Source organism: Megalopta genalis, chromosome 1, assembly GCF_051020955.1.
Source record: "Megalopta genalis isolate 19385.01 chromosome 1, iyMegGena1_principal, whole genome shotgun sequence".
Taxonomy (NCBI): domain Eukaryota; kingdom Metazoa; phylum Arthropoda; class Insecta; order Hymenoptera; family Halictidae; genus Megalopta; species Megalopta genalis.
In genome coordinates, this window is record NC_135013.1 from 11,431,950 (window position 1) to 11,455,357 (window position 23,408).

At 40.8% G+C, this 23,408-nt stretch overlaps 1 protein-coding gene across 4 annotated transcripts in view; it reads right to left on the reverse strand.

Annotated features, from left to right (window-relative positions):
* The window catches only part of tty (tweety), a 93,543-nt gene extending 73,518 nt beyond the window's left edge, over positions 1-20,025 (reverse strand). For all 4 annotated transcript variants that reach the window (XM_076521341.1, XM_076521338.1, XM_076521339.1 and 1 more), the window contains exon 1: positions 19,913-20,025. The gene's annotated coding sequence lies outside the window, so the exon portion shown is untranslated. The remainder of the gene's footprint in view (positions 1-19,912) is intronic.
* Between the last annotated feature and the right edge of the window lie 3,383 nt (positions 20,026-23,408).

Genomic DNA, 23,408 nt, shown 5'->3' on the forward strand with positions numbered 1-23,408 from the left:
TATAGGATTTGACGAGGGTTTGAGAAGTTGAATTTTTTTTAGCAGAAAACCGGAGATTTTTTACTGCGAGACCGGAATTCGCTGTTTAAGTAATCGTTCTCTTGACCTAGTATCTACCGAAAACCCCAAGTTCTGCTAATCAACACTCTGACCCAGTCCCCGCTTTCTACCCCACATTCTAGGTTCTCTTAACCCAGAACCACTTGTCAAAAAATACCCTAAGGTCCTTCGAAGTAGAACTAGCACCAGAGTTGAGTATTATTTGAATTGCTCCGACTAAATATATTTATCTAAGACAATTATCCTAAGATAATTATCGAATTATTCGAATTATGTCGAATATTTTAAATTCGAACAACGATTATTTATTATTCGTCATAAATGATTCCACCTATTTATTTGAATAATTCTTCGTTCGAATAAATTCTCAATATTCGAGAGAAAGTTAAATGTAAAAAGTGATATGAAATAAATAAATCCATAAACTATAAAAAGAAAAACACTTTATATTCTAGCATTTTAATTAAACTTGATTATTTTCTATACGAATTGCTGTAATAACGAATTCTTATTCGAATAAATTCTTTCATATCCGAATAAAATCGAACGAGTTCTTTCTTATTCTCCAATTAAGTTTTATTCGATTGAATTCTTATTGGAAAAATCTTATTCGGATAAATTGCTATCCATCTTGGACAATTTGATTCTAGTCTAATGTTGAAGGGCCTACTTCTAATGTTTTGTACCTTATTCTTCTTTTACCTGTTTATCACAGGTATCCCAGAAAGTCGAATGTCTCAAATATTTCGAACATCATATTTACAATGTTCTATATTTTAGTAAATTTAATTACTACACTGATAATCTTTTTTTTATACTTTTTTCACATTCTAAGTGAATTTAGGAATACTAGTATTCCTGCATCCTGCTAATAAAATCTACCTCAAGCAATGATTCTCACCCTCCGCTCCCTGAAATATAACCCTGACCCACTGTTTAGCAAACCGTCGTATGTCCCCGGACCAAGAATCAGCCAATAATCACCGTCGCGATCAACTCCAGCGCCCAAAGTCTCGCAATCTGGGAGAGGATGATTCCTGAGGTGATTTGAAGCAACTTTTTCCTTTGCGAAAATGCAATCCGCGGCTTCGTTTACGAGTTATTAGCGAAAAACGGTGGCCAATGAGAGACGAGCTCGGCTGGCGCACGGCGGCCCGGTCAACGAGCGCACGGAGCTCGGTTCCGCTCTTTGGCTCGGCCGTCGCGCGTCTCATTGGTCACCGTTTTTCGTTAATAACTCGTAAACGAAGCCGCGGATTGCATTTTCGCTAAGGAAAAAGTTGCTTCAAACAACCCCAAGAACCTCCTATTTCCGGATTGCTAGACATTTTTGGTACACCCTGTACAGCGGTCCCAACGACCATAATCGTTTCGACTGGCAGGGAAACCATGCGAGGGCGGCGCCGCATAGTTGGAACGAGGGTCTCGGACAGATCCAAGCGAATTCCGTCGTCCTAACTTGTTCGCGGCTCCTCTTTCGCATAATCTTTCCTTTCAGAGGCCGGAAGCCGCGTCGCGTGTTTCGCGACGACGTTGCGCGCCCCGCGGCCCGTTTCCGCATAGTTTGTCTTGCAATTCTGCCGTGGCAAAAAAAGGGAGTCCCTCCTCTCCCCTGCGAGAGCGAGCGAGCGAGCGAGAGAGGAAGAGGGGGGAGAGGGAGCAAGCGCACCAGAGAGTCCCTTGCCCTTCTTCCGGCCGGTCTCGAGGCCCCGAAGCGTTTGCACGGAAAATTCAAGCGGTGAAAGGAACGCGCATGTGGACCAGAGAGGAGAGAGAGGAGACAGAGAGAGAGATAGAGAGAGAGGAGAGAGCATATCGCAACGAAACGATAGTACAAGATGTTAATTCAAAGATAATTTGCGGCGGAAACGGGCTTGAAAGCTGCTCCGCGACCAGCTTCTTCCGAGCCCGCTCTCCCTGTATATCCAAATGATTATAAGACGCTTTCAGCTGCGCTGCCTGATGCTACTTTTCACGTTCTCCACGGCGATGCCCGGAAGACACGTCGCAGAGCTTTCAGGCGGCCTGCTTTGTCCCTTGCGCGAAAGAACACGAGCTAATTCATCTTGATTCCTCCACGGGAAACGTCTATCGGGCCTGTTTGCCCTCGAAATTCGGCCGCCTCCTCGTTCCCATTGTCCGCCATTTTGGAGCACCTTCGGCTGCTGTTAGAAGCCTAAGAGATTTGCCGAATGCCCGTTGGCGTTCTAATCTATTATTATCGAGGATAAGAAATTAGAATTATTTGACGAATTTTTATGAAAAACATCTGTACGAGCAATCATGTTATGAGCAAGCGAAATAAATTTCCCACACAGATAACTACAGTGATGTCTCCCTAACTGACGCTCAGATTGTGCACAAAAATGGGCAATTTGGGAAGAGGAGGTACTCGATTATTCGCGCCTTGCATCTCGTTTTTATAGTTCTTGACAATTCGTAAGTATAAAAACGAACCGCGAGACTGAAATAATCGCATCGCCTCTTCCCAAATTGTCCACTTTTGTGCCAGTCAGAGAGACATTACTATATTATAAGCGAAAGAATTATAGCTTTCCTCATCGATAACTGTTACGAGCAACCAAAATACAGTTTCCCTCGCCGATAGTCGTTATCCGCAACGAAAACGACTTTTTCCCATCATTAATAATCGTTATTTATAACAAAGCACACTTTGGTTATGTCAAGGAATTTTCTCGTTTCTGTTGCAACAGTTAGGATATCTGATTATTATATTCCCGAAGCGGTAAGTCTGAATTAGAAAGATCCAGGATATTCGTTAACCACGTAAATAAAGAATACTTTCAACTAGCAGAGATCATTCTGCAACGACGGCCAGCATCGTCTCGCCTTACCGTCTATTAAAGCAGACCCTGAAGACTCTTAGGTACTGTCAAATGAGCCTCATCTCCTATTTCGCGAGCTCCGACCCCTTTTTCAAGAGCACCAGGGCGGTCAATTCCAGGCAGCGGAGTCTTGCAAAGTACAAATTGGCCCCCGAGCTTAAGAGATTAGAGATTAGATATTAAAGGCGACATCACTGCGAGCGGTGTGCGCGGACGTTCGATGAAATGAATTCAACATGCGGCGCTAAAATATGCAGCCGCGCCGAAGAGTTTCCGTGGAATTGGGCGAGGCGAATTTCGATAGTTCGGCAGCCTAGTTCTCGCGCGAAGACATTTCTCTATTTTCGTTCGGCGACGTTCCGGTAGCTTTTAACGGGAAAAAATTAATTAGCCGGTCGGACCAGTTTAAGTACACCGGGGAATTAACGGTGAGAGGTTCCTACGGCTCCGGATTTTTGCTGATTTATTAACGAGCGCCAAGGAAAGTTGAAGCGAGCCGCGCACGATTCGGAGCTTCGATTTCAGTTCGCGGATTTATTTACCACTCGTTAACACTCTTACTCGGAAATATTCGACGAGCAATCGCTCCGATAAATGCTGTCCAAACACAGAACGAACAAATTAATAACGCCAGGGGCAGAGCGATTCTGTCCTTCGGATGTCGAACCGGAGAAAAATCATTCCGTGCTATATATCGAACTTCTTGCACTACGATTTCTTTCGCAACTGCGTCGCTTAGCGCTTCTTTGTCCTTGGCAATTTCTCTAATAAAAGAAAACAATTACTGTTTCTTGTATATCCTAATTTACTTTCATTCTTGAACTTTGACAACAAAAGTATCAAATTCTGTTTCGATTTAGACAAAATTAGTAACATTTGTATTTTATACTACAACTACCGAGCACACTAAAAGCGAGTACAGTAATGTCTCTCTAATTGACGCTCAGATTGTCCACAAAAACGGACAATTTGGGAAGAGGAGATGCGATTATTCAAGCCTTGCGGTTCGTTTTCATAGTTACGAATTGTCAAGAAATATAAAAACGAGCTGCAAAGCTCGAATAATCGTATCTCCTCCTCCAAAATTGTTCATTTTTGTGCGTAATCTCAGCGTCAGTTAGGGAGACATTACTGTAACGCGTGTTGTTTTATAAGAATAACAGGATCGAATGTTTCTTTTGTTAGACTTTTTGTTAGATCTATTGTAACATATTCCAGAATTGACACGTTCGCTGCCAGCATCACCCACGTGACGATTTTGTATTTCACGTAATGAACGTCAAATTAATTTTGTATATACTAATGAACCTTAAGGAATATATAATATGTAATAGATAAACCCGAAAGGAAACGCGTGAAAATTGAAACGAATTCTCAGAAATTAGAGAATCGGAAAATATGTAGTATTTATACTTGGGGTCGAAATGAACCCAAGCCTCGCCGTCCGAGCGTTAATTAGGGAAAAAGAACGAGCCGAGTAAGACAGGTTGTTACAGTTCCATTGGCACATCCCGTATGTCTCTCTCTCTCTCTTTCTCTCTCTCTCTCTCTCTCTCTTGAAATCGCAGGCTCGCTGGAAAAAGGAAAATGAAGGTCGGCCTCGTCAAATGTCGAGCGTGAAATCCGCCGTTGAAACGAGTCTTCTCGGATAGGATCTCGGATTTCGAGGGTGAAGTCGTCGCGGTGCTGCCGACAGACGACTAACGGGGTCCAGGAGGGCTTCCACTTCGTCGGGACGCAACTGCCGATATCCTTTTGTCTGAAACGTCGGCTTTTTCTGCATTCCGTCGGGGTCTGAATAGATCGCCCTCTCACCTCGCATACCGATCGTTTGTTTAAGCCGAAGACACACGCTCTCTGGCCGGCCGTTCTGCCTACGTACACGGTGGCCCTGTTCACTCTAATCCTAATCGTCGCACCAGCTATCCGAATTCACCTTATTCGTTTAAAGAAAAGCCGTTCGCCGTATCAAACGCTTCAATACGCTCGGGATTTAAGTGTCCGCCGCCGCGTCTGAACGCTCTTGCTTTTTTTCGAATCGATATATTGGAATTTCTATTTCGTTAGATTATTTTATGTAATTAAGAATCGACTAAATTATTAACTTAATTGATAACATTTAATTAAAAATTTAATAATTTGAAGGTAATTAAAAGCTTGATGATAATAATCGACTTAATTGAGAAACGAACTAAAAAATAATTTCGAAGCACGATTTTATCGAAGACCGAAGAAGTGTAATTTTAATCGTTCATTTTTTCAGCGAAAATTACATCACGTTGTATTTTTATTTAACCCTTTGTTGGCACCTCCGAGTCTGGCATGATTTCCAGTATACTGATTTTTCCTAGCGTATTGCAAAATAGTCGCGAATACGAGATTCCGTTAACATCGCTTGTAACTATTTCAATCAATTTCTTACGGTTTTTATTTTTTTGAGGGGGAAAAATTTAACCGAGCATTACACCGAGTTAATTACACCGATGATATAGCGGGACAGCTAAGTAGGTTGTCCCTAACCTGTCCGTTCATTAGTCGCCAATTCTACTGATTAAAACTCGCAACGAACTTGTACTCGACTAATTTTATAGATTTCTCGAGTCGCCCGTTTCCTCTCGATTTTTCTTAGCAAATTGATCCAGTTCCGATGAAATGGGGCCTAATGAGGTTGTTTCTAATCCGTCCGTCCATCGGTCGGCGATTCAATTTATAGCTAGAAGTTAACATATCCGTAACTAATTTTATAGATTCTATAAATTACGAATTTTCTTTCGAATTTGCCTACGTTTCTTTTCCCATTAACCCGAGAAAGATAACCTACGTCGCAGAGGCGCCTGCGAAGACTGTTGATTTTTGTTAATTTTTCATAGAGGTCTAGTGATTTAAGTTTAAAATTACTTAAAATATAAAAAAATATAATATAAATGCATTTTACTTTTACAATAATGCCAAACCTTTAAAATGACTAGATTAACTTAAATAAATATCCATTGTTAGTATAAAATTGACGCCTTAGAAAAGCATGCGCCTCTGAAGCGTATGGTTATCTTTTACGTACGTTGTCATATGGTTATCTTTCTAGGGTTAAATCGAAGACTCGACTGAACAGCCGACCGGGTCGTTCGCTACCAGTCTGTGCATCATTCGCCGATTCTACTGGCGCAATCTAACATATACGCGAAAGTATTCGAACGCTTACGTTTCTAACATTCACTTGATCAAATATATGCGTTAAACCGAAGCATTTGATATAATATGACACATATAACAAGGAATGGGTCTTAAGACTGCGTAAATAAAATTAGGAAATAATTCAACAATATTGTCTATTGTAAACACGTACTAGAAATGGCTCATAAGAGTATTCGAACTCTGACAATTGAGCCGTTTATTTTGAAAGTGGCATAAGTCACTTTGTTTTTAAGTCGATAATATCGACTTAAATATAATAAGGGTTTCCGTTTTAACACGTTTAAAAATATAGATGCTAACTTTCGAGAAGATTTACTTGTATTTGTTATCTCGGGATACTGATATTTTTCTCAGTATAAATAATTTTGTATAAACATTAAAAAATCACCACTTTTCATTACGGTAAAGTGACTTATGCCACTTTCAAAATAAACGGCTCAATTAAGAATTCCCGAAAAAAAAGATCGCAGAATGTAAACAAACATTGCTCAGTTCACTAGCAGTTACAGTAATTGACGCTCCCTAGTAATTGATCTCCCTAATTGACGCTCAGATTGTCTACGAAAATGGACAATTTAGGTAGAGAATATAAGATTATTCGATTCTTACGGTTCATTTGTTATAGTTACGAATTGTCAACAGCTACAAAAGCGAGCTGCAAGGCTCGAATAATCGTATCAGTAAGGGAGACATTACTGTAGTCGCATCCACCGCAAAGTCCCGACATAAACCCCATTGAACATTTATGGGATGAAGTAGAAAGACCATTAAGAAATACGGTTATTACTTCGAAAGAAGTGTTAAAACGAAATATTATTGAAACATGGCAATCGATAGATGCAAATGTTACTTCTAAGTTGGTCCACTCAATGGAAAACAGACTTAGGGCTGTTATAAAAGCAAAAGGTGGATCAACTTCCTATTAAAACCTTTAATCGTTCCATTTAAATAACTATTAATTGTTTCGTTCGAATACTTTTGCGAGCCATTTCTGATACGTGTTTACAATAAATCTACTGTAAAAACGCTATATATCGTTGAATTATTTTCTAATTTTGCTTACGCAGTCTTAAGACTCATCCCTTGTTATATGTGTCATATTATATCAAATGTTTCGGTTTAACACATATATTCTATCAACTGAATGTTAGAAACGCGTAAGCGTTCGAATACTTTCGTGTATGTGTACGTATGCGCGAGATCGAACGGCGAATTTTGACGTTGACACGTCGGATCTTCGACAGATCTTTCTTAGGAAATTGTATCGTTTCCGGTGAAACAGCGACAAGCGGATCACCCTGTAGACAGTGACGCATCCGGGCATTCCAATGAAATCGCTCGTCCGTATTGCCGATGTAATAGTGCTTCCGTTCGATTCGTTCGCGAGACACGCGTGCTCCTGTCAAGCGAACACGAGCCTTCGAGAGTGCACAGGCGACTGTTCCGGCTAAAGCTACCGCTCAAAATATCTCAATTGTTTGCCACGACAAAAGGGAAACCATATTCATCGATCGTCACTGTTATCGCGTATTGCGCGATAGTTCTTAGATTAGATAAGTCTTCTCTAAAATGATACGACCTCTAGATACAGTTCAGCGAAGGATTAGGTCGTCTAAAAGAGTACAGTAATGTCGCTCTAATTGACGCTCAGTTTGTTCACAGAGATGGACAATTCGGGAAGAGGAGATGCGATTTATTCGAGCCTTGCGGTTCGTTTTTATAGTCACGAATTTTCAACAACTATAAGAAGGAGCTGCAGGGCTCAAATAATCGTATCTCCTCTTCCCAAATTGTCAATTTTTGTGCACATCACTGTATCGGGACTTTTCCATTTTTAACAATACGATCTTTGGTTCAACGAACATCAATTAGGTCGTCTAAAAAGGTAACGCGATTTCTTCTCATTTCTAACAATAATCGTTATCGAAAAAATAACAATACGATCTTTAGATACAGTTCAATGAACTGGGATTGGGATCATCCAAGAACTAATGTGGTTTTATCCCATTTTTCACAGTGATCGTTATTCAGAAAATAACAATGCGATCTTCAGACACAGTTCGATGATGAAGGATTGGATCATCCAAGAGGTACAGTAATTTCTCTCTAATTCGCGCTCGGATTGCGCACAAAAATGGATAATTTGGGAGGAGAAGATACGATTATTCGAGCCTTGCGGATCATTTTTTTAGTTGCCGATTGTCAACAACTATAAAAAACGAGACGCATGGTTTGAGCAATCGTATCTCCTCTTCCCAAATTATCCATTTTTGTGCGCAATCTGAGCGCGAATTAGGGAGAAATTACCGTAACACGGTTTTCACCATTATTAAAAATAAACAAGAAGCGTATATCGTTTATGCGACGACGTAATAATTGGATACGATAAGACACCGATCGGTTACATCAATTTACCGATGCTTCCTTATGCGAAAATAGCAGCTGATGCGGCGCGAAATATCGGTTTCTGGGTTATCTGCAGGTCGTGTTGCATATAGATGAATGTGTGTCGGATGAAATTAACGAACTTCGTTACGTTGTCGATGTAATATCAGAAACGCGAACTTGAATTAGTGTGAGGAGTGTAACAATTAAATGTTTCTACGCGGAATGATTAGAGATCGTCCTTATGCATATGAAGCGTTTGAAGGAATCGTACGTTGTTCAAGATAATCGTGTGATTCTTCGATTACAATACTCTTCGGGCACTAAGTTTTATTTAAACCGTTCAAAACGAAGCTTAAAAAATGAATGCGAATTGTATCATCGAAGGATTATGTTACTCGAAGATTTGAAACGCGATCGATGCCTCGTATTCAATAACAAGACGGTTGAATTAGTCACACGTTGTTCAAGATAATCGTATGATTCTTCGATTACAATACTCTTCGGACACTAAGTTTTATTTAAACCGTTCAAAACGAAGCTTAAAAAATGAATGCGAATTGTATCATCGAAGGATCATGTTACTCGAAGATTTGAAACGCGATCGATACCTCGTATTCAATAATAAAACAGTTGAATTAGTCACACGTTGTTCAAGATAATCGTGTGATTCTTCGATTACAATACTCTTCGGACACTAAGTTTTATTTAAACCGTTCAAAACGAAGCTTAAAAAATGAATGCGAATTGTATCATCGAAGAATCATGTCACTCGAAGATTTGAAACGCGATCGATACCTCGTATTCAATAATAAAACAGTTGAATTAGTCACACGTTGTTCGGGACAACTGCGCGATTCTATGATTAGAATCCTCCGTTCGGACGACAAGTCTTTCTTGAATCGTCCAAAAGCGAGCTCGAAGAATCGTTCGCATTCTTCCGTCGTTCGAGCATTCGAGACGAGATCGAAGCGTTGTTCTAATTCTTGCTTATAAAACAGTTTCGACGTATCGACGTGAAACAAAAACCAGCATCGACGGTATGTCAGAAACGACAGAAAGTAGTCTTCGGAATCTAGTTCACGAAAGAGCAGTCTTTTTAGCAAGCTTTCTGGAGCAGATCTTCGATAGACGGTGGCCATTGTGTCGGCGAGCCTCGAAACGGCGCGGCGCGGCGCGGCGTGGCGCGCGCGTAACGCACGGGAGAGATAATGATCGGGAACAAATTGAATCCGCGTTAGGAATTAAAGGAGCGGCGAAATTCGCGCGAAGATAACAGCATCGCTGTTTCTCTCCCCGATTCAACTGTTGGTTAATTATCTGTTGGCTGTAAGGCCTGGCAACAAAAGCGGCGGGCGGCAGCTGTTGGTGAGGCGCCGACTGTTCAGCCCGCTCACACAACCGGGTCACATTTCCGTCGAGGAATACAGATTTTCCAGCGGAGGCTGGTCGATAAGTTTGATTCCGCGGACAGCCGCGGCAGGACTAACCTTCGTCGTTTTGGACTCGGCGCTCTTAACGGAATAATAACCGTCGCCGTGTTCGCGATCGCGTTCCCATTCGCGTTCCCGTTCGCGTTCCAGTTTCATTGAAATTGACACCACTTTCCAGTCGGCCTGTTATTGATTCGAGCATCTCTCGATACCTCGGCGGCCGGCTATCGGATAAAGCGGACAGATCGATTCGTTACACAGCGAACAATTTACACCGACGGTTATCAATATTTGATTGGTTCTGCGGGACACGCGGGGGAGAGGGAGGGCTGGCCGGTCCTCGCTCGGCTAAATGTAAATTCGCCGGTAACGATGCACCGGCCGCAAACCTCTGTTATTGAAAGTCCGTGCCCGGACCTTTAAATTACAGTGCAAACGAAAAACTTGCCCGTTACGGCACCCGCGGGTAACTGGTACGGTGGACACACTGTTGCTCGCCAGCCAGCTTCTGAAATTGTCGGACACGAACGGTGATTCTCTAACGCGGAAAATTAGAATTACCCGGCTAACGGGCACATTCGAATTCGTATTCTGCTTGGTAAATGAAATGATGTCGCGTTCTAACCGTGCGAAATGGAATTCAACGGGGAGCCAACGGGGGGAAAGAGTACGTTTCTCGCCGGGGCAAAAATCATAGTTACGGGCACGGTTAATTTTAAATGGCTGCCGGACAGGTTTGAGTTCGCGATACGAGGATTGAATTTAAGTTCATGATGTCCGTCGGATAAGTTTTAATTCGTCACGGGCTAATTTTAATTCGCGCGCTAACGCGCAAAATTGTACGCGGAATATCCGACGCACGAATTTCAGTTCGTATAATATAACCGGAAAAGATTTTGCGTCGTGTTTTCGACGAGAAGAATTTCGTTTTATATTCCAATGAACAATTCGTTTTTTTTCTTTTTTTTTTAAATGAAATTTCACGGGGACGAGTTTGAAATTAAATCTTCAATGGACAATATTTGAAATCACAACTGGACAAATCGAAAAATTAATTTCTAACGGATGCATTCAATTTTCTGCTCCAAGAGACAAGTTTTACATCGACTTTGTACGAAATGATTATTTTAATTCGTACTATCGCGGCAATTTTCCGACGGACGATATATCTAACATCGTAATTCGACGAAATTAAAAGTGAATTTTCCAAAGATGAATTCGAGCTTGTACTTCAACGGACAAATAAACATCGATACTCTGCCGAAGAAATTTTAATGAAACGGAAAAGTTTTTCATTGAATATCTAGCGGACGAAACTAAATGTTTAATGGACGGATTTCGTCGACTTCGATTAATTATAAATTCGTCGGCAAGCGAGATCGAGCGAAACCAATGGAGCACGGTGCAATTATAATTCGCATTATGCCGCTAGCTTTTCATAGACGGCCGGTGGACTCTTTCTCTGTTTGCGAACGCACTCGCGGAGCAGCACAGCGCACACAAGGCCGAAAATAATCTCACCGGTGCGGTGATGCCTCGGCCATCCGAGCATTTCGAAGCTCGCTTTCCGTTTCCAGCGGCTCTGTATTTTGCACAATAAACACTTTCTCGATTCGAAACGGGGTAACCGAGAAACGAGGAGAGCACACTTTCGTAATTCATAACGTTCCGAGGTCAAGGATCGCTCGGGCGTAGCATTAATTAAACAGTTTCTTCGAATAATTAATTTCCTGTTTGCAATGTTCGCGCCGGTGACTTGGAAACGCAAACAGAGAAATGCACCGTCTCGAGCAGACGAATAACTGGACCTCGGCGAAGAAACAAAGGAGGGAACACCACCCTTCGTTAAAAAGGTCGACAAAGGAAAGACGACGCGACGGACCTACTTATTTTCCGTTCTTTGAACCCGCAGAAGGATTAGCCGTTTAGAATGTCAAGATTAGGCTTACGGACCTGTGGCCGCAGGTGACCACGAAGACAAAGCCGGCTGCTTGTGTCTCCCACTCGTTCTCCAACCCCAGCTTGCTACATTATTTTTCGCGTTTCTCGCGTGGGGAAATTGATTGTCGTATTTCTTGACAGACGGCTACCGAGTTTACATACACAGTTGTTTGCAGACGTTTTATCCACCAACTTAATCGCTAGACTGCGGATATTTTTGTGCAAAATAAAAATTGCCACGCATTAACGCGTTAAAAATAACGCGAAAAGATTCTTACGTTCCTCTAATAACGTCACTGCGCTGTATTTCACTCGCCCATTTCTGTCATAAATGCATCAAATCCGCAGTCTATTAATCACTGAAAATGTGGCTTCCTTAACATCCCCTTTGGTTATTCTCTTTTTTTAACATTGTTTTCACGGTGCTTGGGTTTGACTTACTGGGTTTATACTGGTGCATTTTTGTAAAACAGAAACTGAGTTTACATATACATGTTACTTATTAAAAGTTAAGTTAATTATTAAAAGTTTCCTTAACATCTCCATTTGTTAGTTTCTTTGTACAACAGACAGCATTGCTTTCGTGTTTCTTGTGTTCAGGCTAGAGAATTTATTCTAATACTTTACTGATAAACGATAACTGAATTTAAAGTTTTAAATTATTTACAGATATGTTATCGAGTAACTTAATAATTTAATGCGAAATTTTCGTAACATCCCCATTTGTTAGTTTTGTTTTCTGACAGACAGTGCAAGCGTCGCTTTCATGTTTCTTGTGTTCAGGCTAGAGAATTTATTTTAATACTTTACTGATAAATGGCAACTGAATTTATGGTTCAAATTATTTACAGATATGTTATCGAGTAACTTAATAATTTAACATGAAATTTTCATGACACCCCCATTTGTTAGTTTTGTTTTCTGACAGACAGTGCAAGCATCGCTTTCATGTTTCTTGTGTTCAGGCTAGAGAATTTATTTTAATACTTTACTGATAAATGGCAACTGAATTTATGGTTCAAATTATTTACAGATATGTTATCGAGTAACTTAATAATTTAACATGAAATTTTCATAACATCCCCATTTGTTAGTTTTGTTTTCTGACAGACAGTGCAAGCATCGCTTTCATGTTTCTTGTGTTCAGGCTAGAGAATTTATTTTAATACTTTACTGATAAATGGCAACTGAATTTATGGTTCAAATTATTTACAGATATGTTATCGAGTAACTTAATAATTTAACATGAAATTTTCATAACATCTCCATTTGTTAGTTTTGTTTTCTGACAGACAGTGCAAGCATCGCTTTCGCGTTGCTTGGGCTTCGCTTAGAAAAATGATCTATTTGGGTAGACGGAGTTTATGCCCAGAATTATTTATAGACAAGTGTCTAACAGGTATAACGACTTGGAGCTGGATTTCCTCAGCATCCCCTTTTCATTCCTCTGCTGAGAGACGGTAGCGCACGGGAACACCGTTTTCCGTCACAGTTCACGTAGAAACGGTTTAACACGCGTATCTAGGATATCGTAGGTGAGTCAGAGAACGAGTCACAGATGGTCCCGGCAACGACAGAGCCATTAAGGGTAACTGTCAGATGGCTTTAACAGTCGTAAATGGCCTGGGACACACGAACAGAGCCATGAATCCTTTTCTCAGACGCCTTATCAAAACATTTGTATACACGTCTAGCCAGAAACAATTACAAAGTCGATCCCGTTCGTACCGAATTAATTCAGCTACCGCACGAAGAACGAAAACAATGCCGGAAACTATTATTTGCTTGCTTCTGTTTCTATAATTATTCTACTAGAATAAACGTGGTACAGTAGAGACTCTCTTTTATCTGAAGCTTTATTTTTGCAATATCCTATATACCAAAATACCAAATGCAATATCCTACATACCAAAACATTCTGTTATCGAAAAATTACATTCAAATTCTGTACTAGACGATAATGTATCTGAATAATACAATGATTAGATAAAGGAACGTTTGGATACCAGAATATTGTAAAAATAAATGTTAGGATAAGGGAGTCTAGCGTACCATGTTTCACTCAATTTGATTGCATCGCTACAATTGCGTTTCGTTACAAGCTCGAATGAAGAGGTTGAAGAACGTATCTTTCTCATTTTGTTTTTGTTATTCCAACCAATTATAATTTCCGCAAATATTTGTTTACTCACTGTCCAGTAAACTAGTCAGCCTGAAATCTAAAAACAAAATCGAACCATCTGATTCAATTTTAAAGAAGTTATCGGCGTTTTAAACGATGTGCACTCGGTTTTGCATACCATTGTACGGTAAATTCTCCCTAATTGACGCTCAAATTATGCACAAAAATGGACAATTTGGGATGAGGAGATACGATTATTGCAGCATCGCGGCTCGTTTTTATAGTTGGTGACAATCGGTGACTATAAAAGCGAGCCGCAAGGTTATTTATATATTATATAATTTTATGTACATATATTATATATATATTTATGTATTACATATATATTTTTATCGAATAATCGTATTTCCACTCATCAAATTGTCCATTTTCGTGCACAATCCGAGCGTCAATTGGAGAGAATTTACAGTACATCGAACTCGATTCCATCCATATTTATAATAAATGGTAACACTACGGCGGAAGGGCCGTAATCGACAGTGGATTCGACGGATAGATCTCCTGTCTAAGGCTCAGGAAAAGCTCGACACAGCCCTGGCACGTTTGAACTTCCAACTCGGCTATCTTTTTCCCGGGGAAGCTTGGTACTCGAACGATTCCGAGTATCCGGTAATCCTCGTATCGAACGATTCCGACATTTTCTCGCGTGTGCTTCTAGGACTCGGTATCGGAGACCGGCAGCAGAGAGAGAGAGAGAGAGAGAGAGAGAGAGAGAGAGAGAGAGAGATAGGATGGCCGTAATACGCTTGACTGATTGTGGGAACCGAGAACCGCACGAGCGCGCGCTCGCGCACAACCGTTCGAGATGGCGATGGGATCAAGTTCAATATGCATTCATGAATATCGATCGATTTAATGCTTAAGTGTCATTTCGCAGGAATCGAGTGACTCTCGTCAGAGCAAATGTCGGACCTAATGCGCGTGATTGCCAGCGTTCTTGTTACTCCCCGCGATGCAACCTATCCGCTGTCTGTAATTCGAACGTCTGAACCTATTACGATTGTTATCAGTCCTCTGGAACAGAATAGCTATGGTTCTGGGTCATACGTTGCCGATTTGAACTTGAAATTAGCCTTTCGATGTTCGCACCTGTGATAGAAATTTCATCTGCAGCCATAATTTGCCTCGTAACTGTGAATTCGATACCAGAGCGGTGCTACCGGCAATTGCACAATGCTGTAAATTCTCCCTAATTGACGCTCAGATTGTACACAGAAATGGACGATTTGAGAAGAGGAGATACGATTATTCGATAAATATATGATATATAATAATATATAAATATGTATAAAATATTATATAATACATAAATAAGCTTTCGGCTCGTTTTTATAGTTACCGATTGTCAACTAGTATAAAAACGAGTCGCATGGCTCGATTAATCGTATCTTCTCTTCCCAAATTATCCATTTTTGTGTACAATCTGAGCGTCAATTAGGGAGAATTTACTGTATATTGCACTCGAAACTCCGACAACCAACAATTTTCTAGAACCAGAACATTCCGTGCGATCTTCACTTTTTTTCTAGGAAAGTGAAATTTTGCATATGAAACAATTTTTAACAAAGTTATTATTAGTTTCAAATGACAGCATTAAAACTAACGGTTCGAAATGAATTATTTGAAATAGCTACTTCTTTTTATAATTTCACATAAAATTTGCTCAGGTTTGACACCTCGTTAGCAATTTAATATGATATAGAAACACGTTTAGTGACGTGTAAAGTTTCTCTGATTATTCGGGGAAATTTTCAATCGGAGTTGTCATTCGAATGTAAAGGGTTAACCCTATCAGGTACAATGATTTTCGCAGTGCTAACTGGTATGCCTTTGTCATGGTAAATCCCAAATAAAAAGTGCAAAAATGTGCTGATCCAAATCACTGGTGACTTAGACTGTGAATTATAGAAAAATTGAGTAGTTGCAATTTGAAGTAGCAGAAATGCCAATGAATCATTGTCAATCTATTAGAATTACCAAAGAAAGAAAGTACATTCTAATCTGCTTCTATTTTTTGCATAAAAATCCGCAGTTTACTCGTGACCTCGGTGTACCAGTTAAGAGTTGAACAAAAGTCTGTTAATTAGATGTACCGAACATTGAACATGGCTAATAGGTGGTCTTGCAGAAAATTATTTAGACGCTACACTGTAATTATTATACTACGTACAGTAATATTCCATGAAAGCAGCCTTATAATTATAATAACTAGTGAAATCGGAGAAAAGTATGAAATCGGTCATCTGGCTGACGGTGGTAATTTTGGTAATAAAATGAAATTGATATAAATATAAGCTTGATAAAAACGCTTGAAGTCTGTCTGGCGGGTTCGATTTTTCTCAGCGAGTTACGCTGGAAAGTTCTCGATTTTCATTATTGCAGAGCGTCACGCCAACGTATTCGACCTTATAGAAATTTTGTTCTCGGAACAGAAAAACCGCCGCCGCTTGGAATTATTCCGGGCCAGTAGCATTTTCCATAATCGTTCTTATCGCGCGATCGCGAAGGGGAGAGACCCGAGTTCCGATTCGATTGAAACCTTTTTAGCGACGCCACGGGTCACGCAGAAAGAAATTCTAACGTTTATATTCCGCCTCAGTACGGGCATAAGGGTATTCGTTCGTGAAACGGAGATAAAAAAGACACGCCATTTGAAACTCGGCCGACCCAATTCAAATTTAAACCGCGGTATATACCGACGGCAAAAAAGTTTTCGAGCACTTGAAAATTTTTACGGGTCGCGGGAACTGGGGCGACGAATTTCCACGCTTTTTAAGCTCAAACGCGCTAAGGATAGTGCAATAATACTACCGAAATTAAAAAAATAATATATCAACCCCTTTTAATTATTAAAATACTCGAAGAGATCGGTACAACTATAAATTTCCCAATTTGCAAGCTCTGTGCCATGCAATGGCTCGGAATAAGTAAATAATTTATATTAATTACACGGCTGCATCATCCTGATTTTGATAGCAATACGAGGGGCAAGTGTCGGTGGCACAAGGGTGCTGTCGCGTTCAGAGCTATAGGGCAAATGCCGGCGACAGATGAAAATGGACCCACGATGACTGGACAAAAATACTAAATTTCGATCCCGGCGAACAATCTCTAAAAAATCCTAATTTTCAAGTTCTATGGTCTAAGTATAGACACTACAATGCTCCCAACGCCTCAGGATAATTGAATAAATATTATAATATAATATAAATAAATTTCCTAATTTGCAAGCTCTATGCCATGCAATGGCTCGGAATAAGTAAATAATTTATATTAATTACACAGCTATAGGGCAAATGCCGGCGACAGATGAAAATGGACCTACGCGATGACTGGACAAAAATACTAAATTTCGATCCCAGCGAACAATCTCTAAAAAATCCCAATTTTCAAGTTCTATGGTCTAAGTATAGACACTACAATGCTCCCAACGCCTCAGGATAATTGAATAAATATTATAATATAATATAAATAAATTTCCTAATTTGCAAGCTCTATACCATGCAATGGCTCGGAATAAGTTAATAATTTATATTAATTACACAGCTATAGGGCAAATGCCGGCGACAGATGAAAATGGACCTACGATGACTGGACAAAAATACTAAATTTCGATCCCGGCGAACAATCTCTAAAAAATACCAATTTTCAAGTTCTAGGGTCTAAGTACAGCCGCGCTACAGTGCTCCCAACGCCCTAGAATAATTGAATAAATAATAATAAAAACCATCTATTCGATTCCAGAAGGCAGAAGCAGGTGTAGGCAGAGCTCAGCTTCCTTTTCGAATCGCCTCCCGTGACTCTGACGCGTTTCCTTTCAGCGTCGGTGGCCAGAGCGTGCACACGGTTCACGGCGAGGGTGGCGTTTCACAGAGGTGCCCGCATGGCGGGCCGTACCTGTCGCGCACTTCTCTCGATTTCTTTGAATTTTCCTGCGTGTCGCGTATAGCGGGCGGCTGGCTACAACGCCGGGAATCCATCCTCGCAGTTAGGGAGGCACGCACGCGACGCACAGGGACGCATAACGAGGGTGGCGAGAGGGTCGCACGCACCCGCATCCCGGCCGGGTACAGTGCCTGCTAAAATATTATAGTGGACCGACCCCATATACAACACCGGCCTCGTTTCACGCGGATCCCGTGCGACACGCCGCAAAAATCGCGGCGGTGTTCGTCCAACACGCTGAAAAAAAGGGCTGCACCGGTACACACGAGGTGCACGAGGGTGTGTTTACATTTTTAGAGCGCAGCGAGACGAGATGCGATCATGAGGGATCATTAGACTGAAGGTAGGTAAACAGCGGAAGTGTTCCTTCGCGGAAGTTTCTTATGGCATTACTCCCGAAGTTATTCATTATTGATTAGCAAATACAATTCTCCCTCGTAGTCTATTTTATTTTTAATTGCAGGAATAGTTTTCGAGCGAATGCAAAACTTGATAGTCTGTGAAATATTTGTGGTTTGAGTATTACTCCCAAAGTTATTCATTATTGATTAGCAAATACGATTCTCTCTCGTAGTCTATTTTATTTTTAATTGCAGGAATAGTTTTCGAGCGAATGCAAAAATGATAGTCTGTGAAATATTTGTGGTTCGAGCATCGATTTTAAGATAATTTAGTAATGAATATCACTAAATATCCTCTTGAGCAGTCTATTTTATTTAAAATTGTTTGATATTTGATATTAGTTTATAATTAAATGTGTACTCGACGATAAACAGTCACGAAATGCTCCGCGATTTGAGTATTGTCTTAAGGGTGTTTTATTAGTGAATATCGCTGTAGATATATTTACTTCAATAAGTGGACTAGTTTAAAAGTGACGCTGATAATATATTCTTAGCTAGAATACTATTCTAAAAATGATTCGTCAATCAATTAAATACTCTATTCTCTGTAATATTGTGGGGGTAGGTCTTCGCCTCCCTGCACTCTTCATATGTCCTAAAATGAATATATTCAAAAGTGATGTCCGATCGAAGAAGAAAAACTTGTACTTAAATAACACATCGAAACTGTTGACAAATGAATGAATACATCCTAATACAATGTACCAATAAACACAAAGGCGCGTTGTCGGGTCGAATTGACCTGGATGGCGCACGAGGGTTGAAACACCATTTCGGTCGGAAGATACCGAGCACAATGGATTTCTGCTCCGAAATATAATTTCGCCGCATTTGTTAACCCGAATTTGGAGCGAACCTCCAGAAATTCGCGTTGAACAAAGAAATCAGCATCTCCAAATATCACATCCCCTTCGGCTACGACACCCTGTCCTCCCCGAGTTCAATCGTCGGATGATGCTCCAAAAATATGTGACAGACTATCCTACAACCCTGAAATTCCGTTCGCATTTTCCGTCGTTCGTTCGAAGGACATTCGAAGGATATTTCCACGAAATTTGGCCAGCTCTGCGTCTACGTATCGTAACCTTACACAGGAGCGAACGTCGCGTCGCGCCGAGTGTGTACTGTGTGTATCGATCCTGAGAGTACACACGAAGAAGACGGCTCTGAGCGCCACCACGCTCCGTCTCTGTCGCTCTTGTTCCAAGGGAGAGGCGCTGTCTCTTGTATGTTGTTGCTTTCGTTAGAACGACGGTTGCCCGGTGTCTAACGGGCTGCCGTGCAAAAAAAGGTAAACCGCGTCGAAACACCGGAAACGAGCGGGCCCGTGCAGCACGGAGCAAACGGTCCAACGTCCTCGTCTAACGTTCAATGTGAACGCGAGAGTATCGAGCACCGAGAGAGCACTTTCTGTGTTATCCGCGAATGCCGGGCACGCGAGCCGCACGGAAATAACGCGCGAACGGATCATCGTGGTCGTGACAAACGCTACGGATACGTATCGAGCGAAATGGTTTGGCTTACCTTGATTTTCTGTGAGTAATCTGAACACTGACACTAGACGGAACGACACACACTCCGCACCCAACGAAGGCCCGAGCTCGACTGAACACCGTCGCGGAGTGGGGTGGCGCCACGGCCAATCCCAGCGTACTACATGTAGCACGCGATCCCATCTTTCTCGCGTAAGATGTACAGCGGGAGTCAAAAATGAGCGTACACCACTGTACCACTCGTCTCGCGAATGGAAAATTCATAAGACCACCCCCCGCGATTCGCTATACCGCCGACGATCGCGAGAAAACTGTCGCTGCTCGTTGCCGATGGTTCCCCTTTGTGGGAAAAATTCGTCTCGCTAGTTTATCATATTCCACGCAGTCTGCGCACCGTCTGCGAGTTCTTTTCTAACTTCTTTTTTCTTTTTTTAAATTGTCGGCGGTTACACATATTGCCTCGTTTGAATTTTTCTGGTTCGAGAAATTTTTGGAATAGCTTCGTTATTAATTTGACGCGTTTTCATTGTTGGAATTAGTACAATTGGGTTTTCGTGAGACACCCCCTTGTACGTTTCAGCATTTCTAGGGGCTGAAGTATGATACCTTATCTTGTAAGACTATCGGCACCGAATTCATTTAGGCTTCTCGTTATTTCTTGTGGAAATGTACGCTCGAATGAAGAAATTAATTCAATTTGTTTCTACAGAAGGATCACTATGATGTCAATAATGTTAGAATACAAAATTAAAATTAAGAATTATGGTTATGTAATGTATTACATTCTTTATTAAATATTTTAAATTTATCTGTAACGATGATCTTTCCCGCTATTTTTATTTGATTTGAGGCAACGAAGAAACAGTTAATTGACATTGTAGTCGAGTTTCCTAAAAGTTCATATATTAAATTATCGAGCGCCAATATGAGTTATCAGCGTTTAGTAAATAAGATCTTTCCGCACGAATAAAATGTAATTTCCGAAGCTACTGGTTCTCAATTACTCGCACAGATTATTAGAATAAAGAATAGAGAACAGATGACACAATTCCTTCGAAGCTATCGGTTCTTAATTAATCATACGAATGATTGGAACGTATTTAAGGCTAGCCACAAATGATTCCTGTCATTGTTCTCATAAGTAACAATGTAAATTCTGGCAAGAATTATTTGCTGCTAAAAATGTAAATTTAGCGCCGCTACGTGTAGTGGCAAAACGCTCAAACTTGTGGAACTTTTAACCGACGAGTGGTTTTCTTGGGTGGCGTCATCTGAGCGTAACTGATAGATGTATTTATTCCAAGTTTACATTAGAGTTAGTTACATACATTATAACAAATATTTCATTATATACTATACTGTATTCTACACTATATTCTTACTATATCTACTACCGATAATGTACCAACACAAGATGTAAATACCGACCGCTGAATCTATTTTGCCGAACATAGATTCACTCAGCGATAGCCGATAGAATACCAACCATCAATGTAACACCGACCACCGATATTCGAATATATTATAGTAAAGGTTGCAGCATAGAATCTCCGAACTACTAGTATACCGTATCACGACTACTGGCCGCATAGCTGCGCATACCATCCCGGCGCATGCGCGTCTTGCGCAGCACCGTCCGTGCACGCGTTTCCTTTTACTTCCTTCCTTCTTGATCCTCGAGTCGTCGACGCGCGCGGACGTACGTGAAGCCTCGAGAATACGTAGCGGCAGCGTCGTAATAAAGATTGCGCGTCATCCCGTTTTACGGTGTTTTAGAAATAAATAAACCCCGTTGTTATTTATCAACCCTTAACGGTCCAATGCCGTCATACACGCGGCAGAAATCAATAAAATCGTAAAATCTGGCAGGAAACATTGGAAGAATAGGCACGATTGTTTTGATGAAAATATATCAACGAAGTTTTATTTAAAAAATGATTATCTCTTCTTTATATTTGATACAAAAATTTTCAGTAAAAAATTTCTCTTCGTCTGAAAAACAGTCTGGACTCGGCAGTGTGTAAACTGGAAATAAATAGTTTTAGTCCCCTAAGGGTTAAATCCACGCAATCGTTCTTAGAAGCTGCCCTTCACACGCCTTATAATTTAGCCGGATCCGTAAGAAACGGACCCGAGGCTAGTTGCAGCACGTGTTACAAGTAAACCACTTGCCTCGCGCCCACGAAAATATGCTACAGAGCACACTTCGAGAAGGAGTGGAGAGTACTCCCCACTTCTTGAGTACAACGCAAGCCCCACTCTCGCGCTATCCCCACTTCAGCATTGCTCCCACTCCGACGAGAACCCCACCAATTTATCGACGACCGAAGGAGGTCGGAGCAGCGTCAGCAACCGCCATAGTGTTACTGGATTCCAACACGAGCAGTTGCTCTTCAGAGATTCTCTCTTGGAATTCCTTTGCGTTGCTATTTTAAAACGTTATTATTCCAAAGCATTTATTATTTCCAATCATTTTTATTTCTTTAATATTCAAAAGTCGCACTGTAAGGACACTACATTTATTTTGTTATTTACAAGAATATATCGTCGTACGCCGAGCTTGCCCTATATGCCCGGTACGGCTCTATATTCTTTGGTAACTTCCCACTCTTCAAATAGCGTGTGTACTGGAGCTCACCCTGAATGCTCTGCACGCTTGCCGAAGCAGTACGCAATTGTATATAATTATTGCAGTAAATTCACCTATATTTAAGCAGACTCTCAATATATTAATCTAAGTCTGTTCAATTCTACATATATTAATACTTCAGTCCGTAATCCACGGTTTTGAGCGCTCTACATTTATTTCGATATTTAAAAGAATATATCGTCGTACGCTGAGCACGCCCTGTATGCCCGGTACGACTCTATATTCTTCGGTAACTTTCCACTCTTCAGATAGCGTGTGTACTGGAGCTCGCCCTGAATGCTCTGCACGCTTGCCGAAGCAGTACGCAATTGTACATAATTATTGCAGTAAATTCACCTATATTCAAGCAGATTCTCAATATATTAATCTAAGTCTGTTCAATTCTACATATATTAATATTTTAGTCCGTAATATACGGTTTTGAGCGCTCTACATTTATTTCGATATTTACAAAAATATATCGTCGTACGCTGAGCACGCCCTGTATGCCCGGTACGGCTCTATATTCTTTGGTAACTTTCCACTCTTCAGATAGCGTGTGTACTGGAGCTCATCCTGAATGCTCTGCACGCTTGCCGAAGTAGTACATAATTGTATATAATTATTGCAGTAAATTCATGTATATTCAAGCAGACTCTCAATATATTAATCTAAGTCTGTTCAATTCCACATATATTAATACTTCAGTCCGTAATATACGGTTTTGAGCGCTCTACATTTATTTTAATATTTAAAAGAATATATCGTCGTACACTGAACTCGACCGTATATTCTTCGGTTAGTTTCTACTCTTCAAATAGCGTGTGTACGAGCTCGCCCTGTATGCCCTACACGTTTGCCGAAGTAGTATTGTATATGTAATTACTGTAGTAAATTT